Here is an 11,781-nt window from a genome sequence, read left to right as displayed (position 1 = left end):
AAGACAATGTATAGTACAGAGTGCTGGACTGATTCTAGAATTATCCTCTCCAATCTAAATATTCACATTCAACAAAAGCAGGGACCTCAAAGCAAAATGACTACCAGTAGAATTAATGTCAGCTGATGAGAGTGCTTTTCTAATCTGGAACACTTTGTTATAACTTGAAAGTAAATTTGAGCCAACATACAGTTGTCAAGAGTGGAGCAGAAAAGGAGTGGGCAGCTTTCCAAGATTTGGTGTATAGCACTGCATTTGCTCCTCTGGATCAGAGCACTCACAAATATCAAGACTAGTTTGACAAAAATGATGGGGAAATTCAGAAGCTGCTAAATGAAAATTTTAATTCCACAGGGTTTACCAGGAGGATAGTTCACCCATCTTTAAGAAGGCAGTATTTAATTCCATCAAAAGTAAAGTACAAGCAATGCCTAAAGACATGCAGGAGTCTTGGCTCAGTAAGAAGGCAGATGAAATTCAGTTTTATGCTGACTGTAACAAACCAGAGCTTTTCTGATGCCCTGAGGATTATTTATGGGCCAAAGACCTATGGTACATCTCAATAACTCAATGATGATGGAACCACATTGATTAGTGATAAGGACATGATACTAGAGAGATGGGTTGAACATTTTTATAGTGTTCTCAACAGATCATCAATCAATGCTGAAGCCCTTGACCATTTACCACACCTTGAAATTCCAGAGTTCCCAGTTCAAGGATAAAATATTGCAGGAATCCAAAAAGAAACAATTCAAATATTGTGGAACCAAAATCAAGATAACATAAGATTTAGCAGTTTCTACATTGAAGGATAAAAGGGCTTGGAATATGGTATTCCAGATGGCAAAAGACCTAGTATTACAACCAAGAATAACATACCCAGCAAAACCGAGTATAATCCTTTGAGGGGTGGGGGGTGTATATTCAATGAAATACAGGACTTTAAAGCATTCTTGATGAAAACACTAGAGGTAAATTGAAAATTTGACTTTTAAATACAAGACTCAAGAGAAGCATAAAAAAGTAAAGAGGAAAGAGATATCATAAGGGATTCAATAAGGTTAAATTATTTGTATTCTGACATGGAATATAATATTTACAACTCCTAAAAATTTTCTCCTTACTAAGGCAGTTAAAAGGAATGCATGTAGACAGAGGGCATGGGTGTGAGTTAAATACAATGGGATAATTATCTAAAAAGATAAAATTAAGGCATGATAAAGAGGAATGCACTGGAAGAAGGAGAAGGGAGAAGGTAGAATGGGAAAAATTATCTGACATAAAAGAGACACAAAAGAAGTTTTTATGGTGGAGGGGAAGATGGGGTATGTGGGAGAGCTCAAGAACATTACTCTCATTTAAATTGACTCAAAAATGGAATAACATACACTCAATTTGTTATAGAAATCTATCTTATCACATAGGAGAGTAGAAGAAAAAGTGAATAAGAGAAGGAGGAGGGGCTGATAGAAGGGAGAGCAGATTGGGGAAGGTAAAAGTCAGAAGTAAAATACTTTTGAGAATAGACATGGTGAAAGGAGAGAGAGAGCAGGATAAAGGGGGGAAAAGGGATGGAGGAATATGTATAGTGAATAATCACAAATGTGAAAAAAATTATAGCAAGTTTCTATGATATAGGCCTCAATTCACAAATATATAGCGAATGGAATCAAATAGATAGAAATAAGAGCCGTTTTTCAACTGAATGAATGGTCAAAGGATATGAATAGGTAGTTTTCAAATGAAGTAAATCAAAACTATCTATAGTCATACAAAAATGCTCTAAATCACTATTGATTAGAGAAATGAAACAATAAGATTAAAACAACTTTGAGCTACCACCCCAAACCTATCAGATTGGTAAAATATAACAAAGAAGGAAAATGACAAATGTTGGAGGAGATGAGGGAAAATTGAGATGCTAAATGCCCTGTTGGTGAAGTATATGTTGATTCAGTCATTCTGTAGAGCAATTTGGAACTATATCCACTAGGCTATGAAACCATGCATATGCTTTGAACAAACACTATCACTACTAGGTATATAATACAAAGATATCAAAGAAAATGGCAAAGGGTCTATTTGTACAAAAATATTTATATTAGCTCTTTTAATGGAGGCAAAGAATTGGAAATTGAGGGAATTCCCAAGATCTAGGGAATGACTAAACAAGTTGTTGTTTATGATTGTGATGGAATACAGTAGTATAAGAAATATAAGAAATAACAAGTGGGATGCTCTCAAAAAACCTGAAAAGATCTACATGAACTAATACAAAGTGAAATGAGCATAACCAGGAGAACACTGTATACAGTAACAGCAATATTGTATGATGATAAACTGTGAATAATTCAGCTGTTCTCAGCAATACAATGATCCAAGATAATTCTGAAGGCTTATGATGAAAAAATGCTATGCATCTTTAGAGAAAAAACTGATGGAGTTCAAATGCAGGTTAAAGCATACTTTTTTCTTTACTTTCCTTATTTTTCTTGTTTCTCATGAAAATATAATCATATAATTTTTTGTTACTTTTGTTATTGATATACTCAATTATGTTACTAGCTTTCCTTATATTAAACCATCCTTGCATTACTAGTGTAAAGCCCACTTGGTCACAATTTATAATCTTTGTAATATATTGTAGTCTCCTCACTAGTATTTTATTTAAAATTTATTTAATATGTATAATGTTTTATTTTTCCCCAATTATGTTAAATTTTTTCAACTTTTACTTTAGTTTTGAGTTCCAAATTTTATCCTTTCTTCCCTCCCTTTCCTTCCCCTTCCCTGAGAAAGTAAGCAATTAGATAATAGGTTATGCATGTTCAGTCATGTAATATATTTCCATATTGACCATTTTTATAGGAAAAAAAATTTAAAAATGAAACAAAGGAAGAAAATGAAAAATAAAATGCTTCAGTCTATATTCAGACAATATCAGTTCTTCCTCTGGAGATGTATAATATGCTTCATAATTAGTCCTTTCGGATTGTCTTGGATCATTGTATTGCTGAGAATAGCTAAGTAATTCACAGTTCTTGATTTTACAGGAGAAAGTGAGGCTGGTGACCTTGCACAGCCCTCCCTCACTCAAATCAAACTCAATTGCAAGTCATGTCATCATTTCCTTGATGTCATCATCCTCTTTGAAAATTGATTATATCTAGATTATCTAAGATTCTGTTCACCTCCTTAACTTCTTTCTTATTTACTTTTTTGTTAGATATGTCTAGTTCTGTTCCACCTCCACCAATTCATGTAAAAGGTGACTCTGAACAAACTTTGGAGATACAGAACCCACAAAATGACACAGAAAAGCTAACCTCCTGCTGAGGACAGCCTGTCAGGGCAGCAGGAAGGGGCTAGCACAGCACTCTGGGAGCCAAGCCCAGCCCCTTGAGAGCCAGAGGTTTTAGCCTCAGGGAAGCCACAAGTAGCCACTGGCTGGAGGGACTGCAGATCACCAGCAACTGTGGCAGTTTCTAGAATTATTAACCCAGAGAGGCTAAGGACAAAGTGAGAGGTCAGTGCAGTGTGGACTTTGTCAACTGGGAGTTCAGGAGTACAGTCAGGCCTTTATCACCTGGAGGGAGAAGCAGCTGAGGCATGGTGGCCATGCAGCTGCCACCATGTGGCTGTTTCAGAACTCCTGGTCTGCAGATTGTAGGGGACCAAGCAACCAGTCTGAGGGGTAATTGCTCTTGCTTTAACCTTCTTGGATCTGGATTGCTGTCTAGGGTACAGGTCCTGGGGTGCGTGACCAGTTTGCCAGAGCATGTGGAGGCTTCAGAGAAGGCACCCAACTAATACCTTCAGTATCTGCAAAAACCCCAGTGATTGGGATAAAGCACACCCCTCTGGTAGCAGAGTTTTTATTTTTATTGAAACTTGGCTATGATGTTCCTGTGAATTTTCATCTTGGTAAATCTTTTAGGTAGTGATTGATTTTTTTCTATTTTTATCCTCTCATTTTAGAATTCCAGGGCAATTTTCCTTAACAATTTAATGAAATATCATATCTACACTCTTTTAAATCATAAATTCTTTTAAACCATTTCAAATAGTCCAACAATTCTTCTATTTTTTCCCTCAATCTGTTCTCTAGATTGGTTGTTTTTCTCATGAGATATTTCACATTCTCTTCTATTTTTTCATTCTTTTGATTTTGTTTTATTATTTCTTGGTGTCACCTTGCACTTATCAGATTGGCTAACATAACAAAACAGGAAAATGATAAGTGTTGGAGAAGATGTGAGAAAATTGAAACACTAAAGCATTGTTAGTGGAGTTGTGAACTGATCCAACCATTCTGGAGAGCAATTTGGAACTATACCCAAAGGGCTATAAAATTCTGCATACCCTTTAACCCAGCAATACCACTTCTAGGAGTGTGTCCCAAAGAGATCATGGAAGTGGGAAGAGGACCCGCAGGTACAAAAATATTTATAGTGGCTCTTTTTGTGGTGGCCAAGAATTGGAAATTGTTGGAATGTCCATCAATTGGGGAATGGCTGAACAAGTGGTGGTAAGAAATGATGAGCACAGGGCAGCTAGATGGCACAGTGCATAGAGCACTGACCCTGAAGTTAGGAGGACCTGAGTTCAAATCCAGACTCAAATACTTGAAACAACTCCCTAGCTGTGTGACCTTGGGCAAATCACTTAACTCCAATTGCCTTGCCTTCGCCCTTTCCAAAAAAAAAGATAGAAGAAATGAAGAGCAGGCAGACTTCAGAGAAACCTAGAAAGACTTATATGAACTGAAGCTGAGTGAAGTGAGCAGAACCAGGAGAACACAGGAGGGGGGAAGGCAAGGCAATTGGGGATAAGTGACTTGCCCAAGGTCATACAGCTAATGTGTCATGTCTGAGGCCAAATTTTTGTACTCAGGTCCTCCTGACTCCAGAGCAGGTGCTCTATTCACTGCACCACTTAACTGCACCATTTCTTTTTTTAAAATTTATATAATTATAATTATATAATTTTTAATTTACATAATTAGCATTGGTAAAATTGTCATTTTTCTTTTATTGGCCCTGCCTAGCCATGAACAATTAATATCTCTCAAATTATTTAAAACTAATTTTATTTGTATAAAAGGGGTTTTGTAAAATAATTTTGTTTATATAGTTACTGGGTTTGTATTGGCAGGTATGATCCCTGGTATTTTATGCTGCTTAGAGTTATTTTAAATGGGTTATTTTTTTACTACATCTTCTTTTTTCCCAAGCCTGATACTTATTTTTTCAAAATTTTATTTTAGATGCAAATGCCAGAACACAAATATACTGTTGTTTTCTGAGCTCTGACAGGAAGCTGTCCTCAGGTACTTCTCCCCTCCTTTTAGCTACAGCTAGGGCCCCAAGCCATGCTGTCTTTGCAAATGCTTTTGCTTCCTGCAGTCTCTTCCAACATTGCAAACTTCAGCTAATCCCTATGTCCTGGAACTAAAACCAGGGACTCTGCTCTTCTGCAAGGGCCAACAGCCAGCAGGGTCCCTCCACCTCTACTACTGCACCCATTGGCCATGTGCTTGCTCCTCCTTTCCCATAGCCCAGGACCATGTCTGGTCAGTACAACTGAGACTGGTGTTCTGTGATAGCAGAGGGTGCTTTAATCTTCCTCTACTCAGCTGTCCAATTTCCACATTGTCCAGGAGGTGAAAGTTTCTGAAGCCAGGCTGCTGCTGACCACAGGGTTTATTGTTTGTTAATTCAGCTGAGTCTACATAGAGGTGTTTGTACTTCAATCAGACCAAATCTCCACCCCTTGAAGTTGGGTCTTTCCTAAAGTCCTTCCAAGTTGTATTAGGGTGGCAAATGCTTTACCCTGATTTTTAATTATTTCTGCCATTCAAAGTTCTTTTTGGGGTGCTATTTTATTTTGTTTGTGTGAGAAATTTTGAGACCCCATATTTCTTGTCTTATTTTGCATTCTTCCCAGAATCCTCTATCTCTTGTTTGATTTTGAATATAATTTTTAGCTCTTCCAGAGGGCTTGTGTCCAATTCTCATTTTTCTGCCTTTGAGGCTTTGCTTGCATCTGTTTTGACTTCATTGTCTTTCTTTTGAGTTCCTGTCTTGATCTTCCCTGTCATCACCTAGCTTTTTATGATCTGTTTTTTTTTTTTTATTGTTGTTTGCTCATTTTTCCATTCTATTTCTTGATTTGGAACTTTATGTTAACATTGGGCTCTGTTTCAGATGTGGTAGGGTGGGAGGGAGAGGGGTGTTATTTTGAATTTCAGGCTTTTTTGCACTGCTATTTTCAAAGCTAGTTCTGGTAGTTTAGAAGTTTTTGGTGCTTCCAAGGTGGTGTGACCTGGGAAGAGGTGTGGTCACTGTTCTGTTGGTCTTCACTCTGATCGTTGCCCATGAAGGGTCTCTAGTCCCTTGGAATTGCAATCAATACAGCCTCTTAGGGGCTGGAATACAGCCCTTGGGACTGGAAATGATACTGTTCTTCAGAGTCCCTGATTTCTTGACACTGGAAGTGATATTGCCTCTAAGGGCTTCCACTCTTGATCAAGAATGCTCCTCTCTGCCCTTAAACTAGGACCCAGAAGTGGGCATAGGAAATGGAGTTGCCAAAAAATGTCTAGTCCTGTGTCCAGTGCCAGCACAGGATCCTCGATCATCTCTTTCTGATAAGTTGCCAGGTGCCCTTACTTTCTCTGGCTTCAGAGCTGCTGAAGTTGCTGCTGTTTCTGTCACCACCATTGAGTTTTATTACTGGTGTTTTATCCTTGTGAGCCCCAGGCCAGCCTCCTCCCCTTGTCATAGATCTCAATTTCTGACCTCCTATGTTATCATTCACTAGAAGAATGTCTCATATTGGCACTGCCACTCCAGAATTCAATTTGAGGCATTAAAGTTGTTCAGAGTGCAATGTTGGGAGAGCTCAGCTGAGCATTTTCTCTATACTACTTTGCTCCCAGGAATCTTCTGCTTTCCCTTTAATTTTGGCTTCATTGCTTTTGTTTGTGCAAAACTTTTAAAATTTAATGTATTCAAAATTATCCATTTTACCTCCTGTGATCTTTTCTATATCTTGTTTGGTTGTGAACTCTTCTATTTATAGATCTGACAAATAATTTTTTTTCCACCTTCCCCTAATTTGCTGGTGATATCAGCCTTTATATCTAAATCATGTACCCATTCTGAGTTTATCTTTAGTATATGGTATGTGTTGGTCTATACCTAGTTTCTGCTGGACTGCTTTCCAGTTTTCCCAGCAGTTTTTGTTGAATATTAAGTTCTTCTCCTGGTAGTTTGGATCTTTGGGATTATCAAACACTATGTTATTATGGTCATTTACTTCTGTATATTTTGTACTTCATCTACTCCATTGATCAAGCACTCTATTTTTTATGCAATACCAGACCATTTTGATGATAATCACTTTGTAGTATAGTTTGAGGTCTGGTACTGCAATGCTGCCTTCCTTCACCTTTTTTTCATTGATTCCCTTAGCTACTTGTGTTAAAGGCTAAACTTTCCAACATCCCCTAAGTTGTTCTTCACTATCTCATTATAACCACTGACCAAAAGGTATACTGGTAGAAGACTGCCCCCTCAAATCAAATCTTTCATCTGAAAGGTAAGACTCTTTCCATTTACTACCACTATATACTACTTACTAGGTAATTACTCCACATGAATTCATAGAAAGTCATTTAACCTCTCAATATCCTAGATTATAAATTAAAAAATTAGTTCCCAGTCTGAATTGATGATGCACAGTTAAGAGCCTACACTAAGATCACAGGTCCATATGAAAAATAATTTCTTGTGAGCAAGAGAGAAATTAAGGATTTTTAAAATGAATCTATGACTGATTCAAGACAAATTCCACCACCAGTACTTGATATTCTAGTAGGAAAAAACTCAAATAAGCACATTTCAGTGTTGCCTCAAGGTTCTGTTGGCAAATGTTAGGGAAATTTGGCAATCACTCTCACATTGTTCAATATTGATTCAAAGAAGGCTAAGATGTGTTACATTCCTCAGGAAGGCAAAATTTTAGTAGTTGCATACCATGGCTTAATTGAATTTTTAAAAATTAGGTGCTGGTTTTCCATTTTTATTAGAGATATAACAGAGATTATAGAGATAGATGATAGATAATAAGTATATAATAGACAAACAGAACATTTATTAAACACTTACTCTGTGCCAAGTTCTGGGAATATAAATATAAGAAAGCAAGATGGTCCACAAATATTATGCACTAAAAAGGAGAAATATTACTCTACTGATACTTTTAAAAGACATTCAAAGGCAAAGATACATGAAAAAAATTAAAAGTACAGCTTAATAGGTGTTGAATCTGTCAAACTGAGATTTATATCAGAACAGTATCTAATAGATGCTCTGGAAACATTCACTTCAAAAACAGAAATTTAAAGGTCTCAGCTTTGTTTTATACTACCCTCAATATCCCTTCTGAATTAATACTTTTTTTGTGTCAGATTACAATTTGAAATCTCCACTGTATTTGCCTAGGTTTTCCAAGGTTCTCATTATAATACTGTAGGGTGAAGTATCAGAATTTCTGTTGATAATTCCCCAAGACTTCATGTTATTTAAATATAATACTCCAATTATCCAAAACTCAAGGCCTCTTCATCTATCAGACAAAACGGGAAGCCAGCCAAAACCCATCACTGTGAGGAGATTGCCTAGCTTGTGGCTCACTGTTTGCTCCTTCCTGCTTCTCCTGCCACCCTTCCAAAGAGGTGTACCTGGAGCTTCAATCCAATTCAACAAACATTTATTAAGTAACTAGTATACCCAGCACAGTACTAAGTGTTAGGGTTACAAAAATAGAAATGAAAATAGTTTCTGTTCTAAAGCAACTGTAATGGGAATATAAATTTTAAAGATCTTTCCTGCCCCTAGGCTAAAGTGCACCTGGAGCCTGGGGTGGGAGGCTTGTTTTTCAGTAGATACTTCTTGATTGGCCAGTGAGTCAATAAGGTTGTTACATTCTCTGAGCCAGGAGAAGGCTATATAAGCCCTCATGTGTAACTGTGTTTTGGGGCTCACTTTGAGAAGTGTTCTGTGATTTGATCAGATGAGACTCTGGGAAGCTGTTGTTGAGAGCCCCCCGGCTATGAAAAAACCCAGATGTTGATTTGGTATGGATGTAATGGTTGGACAGTTTGGAAACCTGTCTACTTGATCTGTTTCTCTGTCTTGATAATTTTGTCTGTATACTCTGAAGTTCGGGGTGCTGACCTTTTTCCCCTGAACTAGGTAAACGATACATATTTGACTGATTAAAGTAAGCTTGTTAACCCATTTTGAGTTGCTTTCCTTTATCAAAGCAGATCCAAGAACCTATGCTGGCAGTGACCCTGAGGACGCTTGGGGTGCTTGCTGCTATAGCAACTTACGTTCTACTGGGGAGAAACTACATGTATGTCACCATAGCAATGAAAAAAACATATAAACAAGTGTAAAGTAATCACTGAAGGTGAGGAAAGTAGTCACACTCTGGGGGAAATGGGGAGGAATCAAGAAAGGTCCTGTATAAGAGGTTGAAACTTGAATGGAGCTAGGGATTCCAAGAGGCAGAAGGAGGAAAAATATTGTAGTCAGGAGGAAAGAAATAAAAACGATTTCTACATAGATGGCAAACAGGACAGTTTAACTGAACCATACAATGCATAACATTGTTGGTTATGGTGGAATACATAGAGGAAAATGCGCTATCTGATAAAACACATCCCCCTAGTTAGGTCCCATTACCAAAGCCCTGAAAACATTTTGACTTTCCCTGATCTAACAGTGACCATTGCGGGACCCTCTACAAAACTGTTTTGATCTATATAGACTATTTAAGTACTGTGCAAAAGACTTTTGAGAGTACAAACTAAGTACAGAAGAGATATGATTTAAAATCCCAGTCATATTGAGTTAGCTTCACTTGATTTATATTCATCTGGTACTTTCAACCCCTTTCTATGAATTTCGCCTCTTTGATATTGGTTGACTCCTCCTCTAGCCCTAACCCTTGCTAATTCACCCACATTTCTTCCTCTGATCCAAGGCTGTTAGTGACGTCATAATAGCATGTCAAACAGTCAATAATTCTTCATTGCATATCAGGGTCATCTATAGTAAAGTGGCTAAAAGATCATAAGCCTGTTGCATGCAACCTGTTCCAACATCTAAGTTGATCCTGAGGCTCTCTCCATGCCATTATAATTCTCAATATTCCCTGACCCACCCATCAAAAGCTCTCCATTTTGGGAACCACAGAAGGCCTTTTAGAGGCCTTTGCTAAAGCTCTGACCTCTTCCGTTGCAGGGACTATGTGAGGACTGACCCTCATTTTCATCCAGTCACACTAGGTTGCCAATGAGTTGGCTAAGGTATCTCTTTCTTCCATGTAAATTCACAATCACCATAGTTATTTAGTGAGTTTTACCTCACCTCATGCTATTAAGAAAGCAAGTCACCTCCAAAATTAGTACTCTGTAGTCTGCCAAGTAATTCCTAGGCATGAGTGTTGCAAACTCTCCCAGAGTTTCTCCAGAGTGTACAGAGAGCCCATGTCCACAGAGGGTATTATACCTTTACCTGCCTGTGCTCTGCCCAAAGGAATGTAAATTTTGATTGTTTAAACTGTTTTTTCCCCCTAAGGACCATACCTTAAACCCAAATCACTCTGGCTCTCACTGACTGGCCAACAATAGGTCCCTGGCCAAGTCCCACTTAGTGGTCATTGTTTGGGCCCTGATTGGCTCAGAGTGAATGTAAATAGCAATTGTTTCTGTTCTGGCCAGAAACCTGAGCAGCCTTCCCTCCCAGACTGATTTTTTTTTAAGTAAAGAAGGCATTCTTTATCTCATTTTTTATCTGGCCTTAATCACTGAGTGAGCATTGTCTCGGTCAAACTGAGATCTGTTAATGACCTTACCTTAAAAAGGTCAAGGTCTCCCACTGCATCATGGACCATCTCTGGTCATCCTGATTTGTAACTGGCCACTGAAACCAGATGGCTCTGGAGAAGAAAGTGAAACTTCTGATTTTGCACAGCCCTGCCTCACTTAAATCCAATTCACTTGCATGTCATGGTATCACCTCCCCGATTTCATGGTCCTCTTTGAGAACAATGGACAAACAAACAACAGAGCCCTTGGTGAGAGCAGGGATCCTGAGGTCCAATCACTTCTATACTGAGGAAAGAATCAGGAAAGGTCAGACATCATCAACCAGAACAACATACAAAAAACAGTTTATTTTTATCAGGTAAATCTTCCTAGAGACTGGATCCAAAAAACTACTGAACCAGAAAGTCCTTCTCCTTCCTGAGGAGGTGTTGCTCTATCATACACATGACACAAGGAGCCTTTAATTAGAAAGATCATATGGTCCCATATGCAGCACAAAATGGCATTGACACCTCCACATCCAGATTGCCAGCGAAACCACTTCCCAGACTCTCTTGTTTTTTCTAACAGCTCCAACGTAGTTGTTTAATTCAGTGTAGAACATATGATATCTCTGATGGTTGCTAACATGCCCCACAAACAGTGCTACTGGGAGGCATTGACAAAATTCTTCCATTGGTCTTGACTCTAAAGAGGAAGTCCTATTCTCTCCAGGTCCCAGTCTACTCCCCGGGGCTAGTACCTAGGAATTAGTGAGATCAATTAAGATCTTTTCAGTCACATCCCTCAAGGTTCTTTCACAGGACAGTCATGTAATCTGGAATTCATCCCATTGAGAGAATCAACTAGGACTCCCCTTCCCTAGGGTATGTCCC

The sequence above is a fragment of the Petaurus breviceps genome, unplaced genomic scaffold (assembly GCF_028583685.1).
Source record: "Petaurus breviceps papuanus isolate PSGF00001 unplaced genomic scaffold, PetGlider_PUasm1.0 91133, whole genome shotgun sequence".
In the NCBI taxonomy this organism is placed as follows: domain Eukaryota; kingdom Metazoa; phylum Chordata; class Mammalia; order Diprotodontia; family Petauridae; genus Petaurus; species Petaurus breviceps.
Note: the sequence above shows the minus strand (reverse complement) of the source record.